General features: G+C 41.4%; 1 long non-coding RNA gene across 8 annotated transcripts; it reads left to right on the forward strand.

Moving 5' to 3' along the window:
- The first annotated feature begins 400 nt into the window (after window positions 1-400).
- Window positions 401-7706, forward strand: LOC123068641 (uncharacterized). Of its 8 annotated transcripts, none has more exons than XR_006431910.1 (10): window positions 401-1331; window positions 1683-1954; window positions 2104-2241; window positions 2326-2445; window positions 2560-2645; window positions 2740-2816; window positions 3280-3705; window positions 3805-3941; window positions 6713-6925; window positions 7021-7706. It is a non-coding gene; the product is annotated as an uncharacterized lncRNA (long non-coding RNA). The 8 variants fall into 8 exon arrangements; XR_006431904.1 differs by having other exon boundaries at window positions 2156-2241; XR_006431906.1 differs by lacking the exon at window positions 401-1331 and adding an exon at window positions 4057-4093 and having other exon boundaries at window positions 1343-1954; window positions 2156-2241.
- Window positions 7707-7934: the final 228 nt, after the last annotated feature.

The following is a 7934-nucleotide window of genomic DNA, read 5'->3' on the forward strand; positions in this document are numbered from 1 at the left end:
TACCGCGGTGCAATGGAGCGGAGTGCGCGGAAGCCATGGCTTGCCTAGAAGGACTAAGGATGGCAATGTCGGGGACGAATCTACCCTTAATCATCGAGACGGATTGCAGCTCGGTGACAAAGGCGCTTATCCTCTCGTCTATTGATAGATCGGAGGTTGCAACAATTGTAAAGGAGTTTCAAGCCATGAAAGGGAACAGAGAAGTAAAAGTTTGCAAAGTAGATAGAAGGGACAATAGGTTAGCTCATAGTCTTGCCCAGTTGGGGCGTAGAGAGTTGCGTGGTGGGGTTATGCAAGGCTCTGTGTCAACCTGCGTGTTGAGTGAGGCCTTGCACGATTGTACGAACTATGTTTCTCTACTTAATTAATACAACTCTCTATTTCAAAAAAAAAGGAGAAATTTGGAGATGTAGTTCTAAAAACCAGTGAACAAGAAGCACATGGGAGCCGCTCAATGCTCTACTATTGAAAGTTGAGTAGGTGATTATGAGATGAAGACGCTGGAAGAAGTTGGTGTGGTTGTTTGTCAGTAAAACTTATCTGTAGTCAAGTCATAACCAGCCCGTTGACCATCATCCGAATGCTTCTGATAATAATCAAGTGTTTTCTATTGAATATGTTACAATCCATTCGGAAGCAAACTGAGTTACTAGCAGTTTAAGAAGATGTTATACACCTGACTTACAAAGATCTTTTTCATATCCACAAGGCATTTCATGACGATCCAAGTATATTGCTGATCAAATAGAAAATATGTAATTTTCTGTTTCGGTAATAAACGGGCAATTCAACGTATAGCTGGGGCAGCCTGATTTCCTCTTACACATGCCCGCTAGCAGCAGCATTTACGACCAGGCGGTTGCGGCCTGACTTGGCGGCTCTTCCTTTTTGTTTTGTGTTTGAATCAGATTTGGTGGTCTCGATTTTACATGCATGTGTTGATCTTGGTCTTGTTCTGTATGCAGGTAGGGTACACTTGATGTTTCATGTTTGGTGAAAGAAAAGGAGCTTCCTATGTTGATTTCGGGCAAGACATACATTCTGCCATGCATTAGTAGATCAATTGCTTCTTTGTGTAGGGGAACGATTAGTGATTGAATCTCTCTGACTCGTTTCTTGATTATCCAATTAATTTACCCTCATCTATGCATAAATTGGTCCGATTGAGTTATGCCATTTTTTTTAATAATCTATATTAGTTCTATATATGACTAGAACAATATGATACGATGCACATCGGTCCGCTTTACTGGCAGCTATCCTTCAAGATTGAGGGGAGGCACTCTTGTGGACCTGCCCAATGTTCGAGGAGATACAGCTGACTAAACAAGGTTATTTTAAAGTTCGGTGTGGTTCATGTTAGCTATCTATCAGTAATAGTACAACCTTGATTTTTATGTCGTTCAGGTTTACCTAACCATCAGTAACATTACTTTCTATTGGAGACTTCTTACAGGAGGTGCTTATAAAATGATAGTTGAACATGTACAGATTTTGGATCACGATCATCTATTTACCAGGCATCAGTTAACTCAAGGCATCAATCAAAATCTAGTGTTCTTTGTTTTGTGCATCATGGAGAAGACAAAGAACAGAGATTGTGTGATATATCCGATAGCGCAATATAATTTTCTCTTGCATATTTATAATCTGCCATTTGAATGATGTTTTCTGTGTTGTAGTCAAATCAAGACAATTTGCAACTTTGGTGTTGTGACGTTGGAGGCCGTGCTCAACAGCAATGGGGGACTGTTCGTTGATGCCTGACCCATGATGCCGGTGAAGGAATGAGAGTCGACGAGGAGTGGACGCCATGGGTTCGTGAACTGGCGAAGCCTCCGTTGTCCGTTTGGTAATGTCCGACGCATCATAGGCATAGTATGACTTGTCTCGTTTATGATGTCGTCTACAAACATCCAACGGAGGGGAACCCGTCCCAGTTTCCATCTTGATGGTAAGTTCTCTAATCTTCTATCTCATGGGATGTGATGTGGTTGCCTTCATTTTGGCTTTTGACAAAGGGTTGAAATTAGCTTATGTGCTTCCGACAATTAAAATTCCAGTGATATTTCCAGCAATATATAATTTCTAAATCATTTCCAGCAATATGTGAGTTGTTTGCTTGCTCAACCTTACGCTGGGATCATGTCTATAGACTACAAATAGAGGGAAGTTGGCCTGTGCCTTACTAGAGAGAGATGAACCAATAAAATGATTGGAAAGGTTCTTCCCAAGCAAAAGGTAGGCTGAATCTTGTACAGTTTACTTCATAATATATTTTGGTCAGTATGTTGTTTATTTTCTGAAATTGGTACTCCATTGTAGATTACCTATGATGAAAATTACATTCTCTGCGGGCGCTGATTCTGATATATTACTATGGCAAAGGAAGTTCAAAATTTATCTCAATCAAGCATGTGCAAAGGAAAATCCAAAATATGTCATGTCAGTAAAAGATTCTTAAACCAGTGCGTTGCCACGGGCTAACAAATCCAAAATATGTTATGTCAGTAAAAGATTCTCATTTGAATGATGTTTTCTGTGTCCTCGGATCACCAGGACGCCGCCGTCGCCTCGGATCCCCACATGCCGCCAGCATGGCTGTGACAACTGATGAGCACGCTCCACCCCCATTCCTGCCACAGGTCTTCACAGTCGAGGCTGCCTCCTCATTCCTTTCTCTAATCTTTCATTCAACTACTCGAAGTAAACAAACCATTTCTTCTCTTCTGTATGTAGATGAAGAAAAGTAGGCTCAATCAGGCCATGACCAGAGTTGAAGAAGGCTCAGGCAGATGGTGATACTCTCAAACCAGGTACGAGCATGATCCCTTTTCACCCCTACAGATCTTGCATGCCTTCAAAGCATCTGATCTTGGTCGTTGCAACCCTCCTTGTCCTTGATGCGGACAAAATTGATAGGGTTGTCCTGATTCCTTATGTCTTATTTTTCATGTTCTACTTTGCCTTCATGTGTGCTTCAAGCAGATGGACTTTGAGATCCCGCTCAAAATTTGGGCTAAAATGTGGTTATATTATTAAAACTTCAATCAATTGTAAGACTGAGAAATATGTAGTTGGTCAAGCAGCCTCAGCTTATAGTTGAGAGCGCCCAGGGCTGATTGACAACTATGTAGGTCAGTTTAACCCCGGTTATGGATGCTCGCATATAAACTTTACCCTGGGAAGACAACATAGCATGTACAAGGATTAGGCTTGTTATTTTCTGTAGTGAAGATAGTATTCGTGGTAGCATGCATTTTCACTTTTTTTTTGTAGGAGACCCCAACCCGGTAACCAAGACATGGAAAAGTGGAGTGCGGCCGTAAAGAATGCTCATCAAATTGCTGGCTCCATGTTGCCTATCCACTGTCATCATACTTGTCTGCATCAAAACGTCTCCGTTGATGTTGAATATGAAACAGTTGCCATTGTCCCACCAGCAGCACCGAAGACGAGCCCAGCAGCAACATGATGGAGACCAACAGTACTTCTTGATCCGGTATCTGAATCATTGGTCGTCAGTGTTTCCGCAGAAAGCGTGTAGAGGGAGATGGTTCTGCCGATAACCGACACACTGAGGTAGGTGTAGGTCTGGACGCTGGTGCTGTTGGAGGCGCGCCGGTCGAGCTCAGCCATCACTCAGCCGGGCTGTACTTTGAGCTGTCACAGAAAGATCATGATCATCTTTTAGCGAATACAAAGGTGTTTATAACTTCATAAGCAAAGACATGTAGTGTTGCTTGTATATTGAGAGATACTACAGGAATTGACACACTCATAGCTTTTTTTCACATGTAACAGGCTAGGTGGGGCGGTCGATTTGCAGCGGGGTGGCGTGAGGGATATCTCGTTTGGAAGAGCAGGTGGAGTACAAGGTTACAAGGTCGTGTCGAGGTCCAATGACCGGAATATCGGCTCCACAGAGGACGCCATCACAGGTGCGTCGATCTCAATCTTCTCCTCCATTGCCATTGTCTTTGTTACCCGTGTGTGTAGCAGGTGTGCTCTCACACTCAAGAATTTTCAGTACGTGATGGGTTCTTTCTAATTCAGATCTTGCTTGCCTTATCATGACATCTTCTTTGCCATGGTAAGGACATCATGATTCGTTCGCCCTCATGACTTTTTATTATGACATTAATGGAGTTCAGAAAGCAGTTTTAGTGAAGATCAAATGGTTTTTAGATTAAGTAGATAATACAAGAGTACTCTTCTGTAGTGTATTGTTGTTCAACTGAGACATATGCAGTGGGTTTGATGGCCGCAGGATAATTAAAGCCAAGGTAAAGACTATACATTCACAATTCCTATTGTTATAAACAGGAAAAAAAGATATAGGTGAATACTACTGTTTTAGATGCCGGTAAAATGGACTAGAATTTCATGAGCTGTTTAGTCAGCATGCTACCGCTCATCAGAGGCGGAGGACCAAATTTTTTCGAGGTAGGTCAGCCGAGACTACAGCACGTGAGACTTCCTCACTGCTAGCCTCTAGCGCTAGGGCGTGCGTCTTCACCGTCCACCTTGGCCTCCGGCACAAACGCTCCTGCTGCTTGCTGCTAGGCGCTAGCCCGCTGGGGTTCGCGTGTGGCATCCGCCAGGCTGGTGGTTTGTGTTCTGCTGTTCCTGTTCATACCTTTGTGATGACTGGTTCGGTATGTCGTGTGTGTGACGTATGTGCAGCCATCAGGCAAGGGCATGACCCAAATAAGGATCCTTCTAAGAAGTCATGACCCAACATCAAAGAGAACTCTTCCTTTCATTGACTTATTGCACCTGTCATCCGTCGATCGAGCGTATTTGCCGGAAATAAAGGTTGGGCGGACACCCTGTATCTTCAGTATTTCTCCCACTTTTTCTTCTACATGTGTAAATGTAGTTACACTTGAGAAAGCGAGAAATATTTGTTTTGTCAAAAAAAATGACATATCTTTGTTATCTGGATGCCCGTGCGTTGACAGGTGCGTGTGTGTTTAGCAATGGGAGCTATATCCCAAGTGCATGTGTTTAGATAGTGAATTTAAGTACTACTTATTTTGGCAAAGTGTCCTTTCCAGTATGGTTTTGAATTCAGAATTGTTACATAAGGAGCACCGGCGATTTCATTAATCTACAAAAATATAGATTGTTCCTTCGAACTACCTATTTCTACTCTATTAGATGTTCGTAAGCAATATTATGCTATTAAGATGCCATTTTTTAAATTGCCTTTTGGCCTTTGGATCACAACTATTTTTGTTTTGCTTCATTTTAAGTAAAATTGAGCAGGTTGTGTGTCCTGTTTTACACACATTTTTGCTTCGGTAATGTAAGTCCATTAACCTTCAATTCTTCTATACTTTATATGATTATGCAATCTACCACTTACATGTAAAGAGTGTCATATCTTAGTTTGCTGCAATTTATGCCCCTACAGAAGAAACGGTTTCAGGGCAAGGCAACAAAAGTTATTACAGCATAGAGCTTCTATCAAGTAAATTTCCTAGCAAAGAAATGAGCACTTGCTTCCTGGAACATGTGTCAGACCGTGATGGCACGTTTCTTGACAGCAGCGCCATGGAAGTCTTGCTGGGGCTTGGCAGCCTTGCATGTTTATACCTTAAACATGTTCCAAGACTGCTCAACGACAAGTTGAATTTTGACCCTCCCTGAATGGTCTCTACAAGGCTACATGGGCCATGGGCTGAAGTATATCATGAGATTTACCCAATCCACCTTACATTCAACTATGCACAATAGCGATGCCATGTTTTTAAATAATCTATATATATGCTTCTACATTGAAATCCAATTTCATCATAATTTTTCTATTTGATAATAGTATAACACTGGTAGACGTATGGGTTGTCCCTCTAAAATTTAAGCTTCGTCTCCATGCTTGCTTTTGTCTATTGGTACCCTGATTTTCTTAGAAAGGTGGTCTTGTGATTACTGAGTTAGCAGCTGCTGTCGAAATATTCAGAAAATTCAGTTTTATTTGAGTCGTAGCTGTAGTTGTTTGAACTCAGTTTCGTCAGCTTGTTTTCTTCAGTTAAACTTTAGCAGAAACATACCAAGCTGTGAGAGTGAAGTGCACCCTAGGTCCTCGAACTATTTTGAAGGTGTCACATAGGTCCTCGAACTATGAAAAGTGTCATCCAGGTCCTCAAAAATCCTTGAAGTGCAATAAGTGTGTACGTATGTGACACATTTGAAATAGTTTAAGGACCTACATGACACCGCTAAAATAGTTCGAGGACTTGGATGACACGCATATTGCACTTTAAGGACCTGAATGACCCTTTTCATAGTTCGAGGACCTACGTAACACCTTTTAAATAGTTTGAGGACCTTTGATGCACTTCACTCAAGCTGTGACGATGTCCTAGATTGTTAGGATAGATCCTCGCAATGATTGGATCGTGGGATGGCATGGCACAACGGTCACGGCGATGATGCAGAGAGGTGTGCAAGGAGTTCTAGGATGGCGGCACTCACAACTCGGATATGTCATGCTTTTCCGTTTTTCAGTTAGCATTGTAACCACTCAATAAATAGAGGAGGGAGAAGAAAAGCTGTAGACTGAACACAACACAAAACATCGTCTCTCTCTCTCTCTCTCTCTGTGTCTCTCTCTCTGTTAGCTCTCCAATTTATGAAATATTCAGTTTTCAGTGGTTGCCCTTTTTATATATTTTATATTAACTAAATTCACATCTCCATGGTTCAGCCCGTCTTTCCGGCTTGAGGCTTATCAAACACTTTTGGGTTCAAGATTCAGGACAAACAAGGCAAGATGCACAAATTTAACTGTGGTATGCACTCTCATTTTGGTGTCACACAACTGGAGTTATATCATCGCTCTTTCTTTTCCCATGTCATGCCCAGTAATTTATACTATTGTTCAAGCTCCATTGATAAATCGAACCTACCTCAAATTCTGGTACTGTTCAAGCTCCATTCTCTATATATGTGCCTATATACCTATATCACTGTCAGTTCTCTAAGGTTTCTTCTTTTCCTAATACCATTTGACAGTACGAAGATGATGATCACAATAAAGTCATGCTCTCATCGGATTCCGACCATATAGCGACTGTGTACCATGCAAAGCAAATCGCTTGGAAGGTAATAAGAGGCAAATTCAACCTTCACTCTACAAAATCTGCAACACATCATATTAATTGGAAACTCAACTCTTGATTGCAAAAGTTAAGTCTGTGCTATAAATGCAGGCAATACAAAAGGTAGGAAGAACTTAGGAAGGTTCCTTTTTTGTCGTCATAATGGAATAATTTAACTAAGTTGCTCTCTGCTGGTTGTTTGAAGACAAATTATAATGTGTAACCTACCAAATACTAAATTAAACTTTATCATCAGTTCCATGTTATTCCATGTAGTAGTGTATGCGGGAATTATATTGATGATTTCATTTTACCTTCATATCTGCTTAATTTTCTTACCAAACACAAAAGCTCTATGTCTTGATGTGTTCATAGAAGCGAAGATATAACTCATGATGCAAGCCTAATATGCTGATAATATTTTTACGGTTCAATGTTCCTATGAGGGGAGTGGGTGGGGACGGCAATGAGTGTCTTAACATATCAAGCAGTTGCCGCCTATGAGGGGAGTGAGTGGAGATGGCCAGATCTGTGCGGCGGAGGGGCGATGGAAGCTCGAATGGAAGATTTCTCGCCAGCATCGGAGCAATTTATTGGCCAGATCGACCATAAAGCTCCTACATAGACATGAAGGATTGTCATTATTAAGAAGTTCAATCTTTGGAAATTCAGCATGTGACACTGTAAAAATAGAAAGAAGCTAGAAAATTGTCTCTGGCCGATTTCGTATGTAGTTGTGAGCATTGCTAATTTCTGTCAACATGAACGAGATTTGGACTATTTATATAGCTACCATGTGCTCAACAAATTGTCTGGTAATGTAACACT

Source organism: Triticum aestivum, chromosome 3B (assembly GCF_018294505.1).
Source record: "Triticum aestivum cultivar Chinese Spring chromosome 3B, IWGSC CS RefSeq v2.1, whole genome shotgun sequence".
NCBI classification, from domain to species: domain Eukaryota; kingdom Viridiplantae; phylum Streptophyta; class Magnoliopsida; order Poales; family Poaceae; genus Triticum; species Triticum aestivum.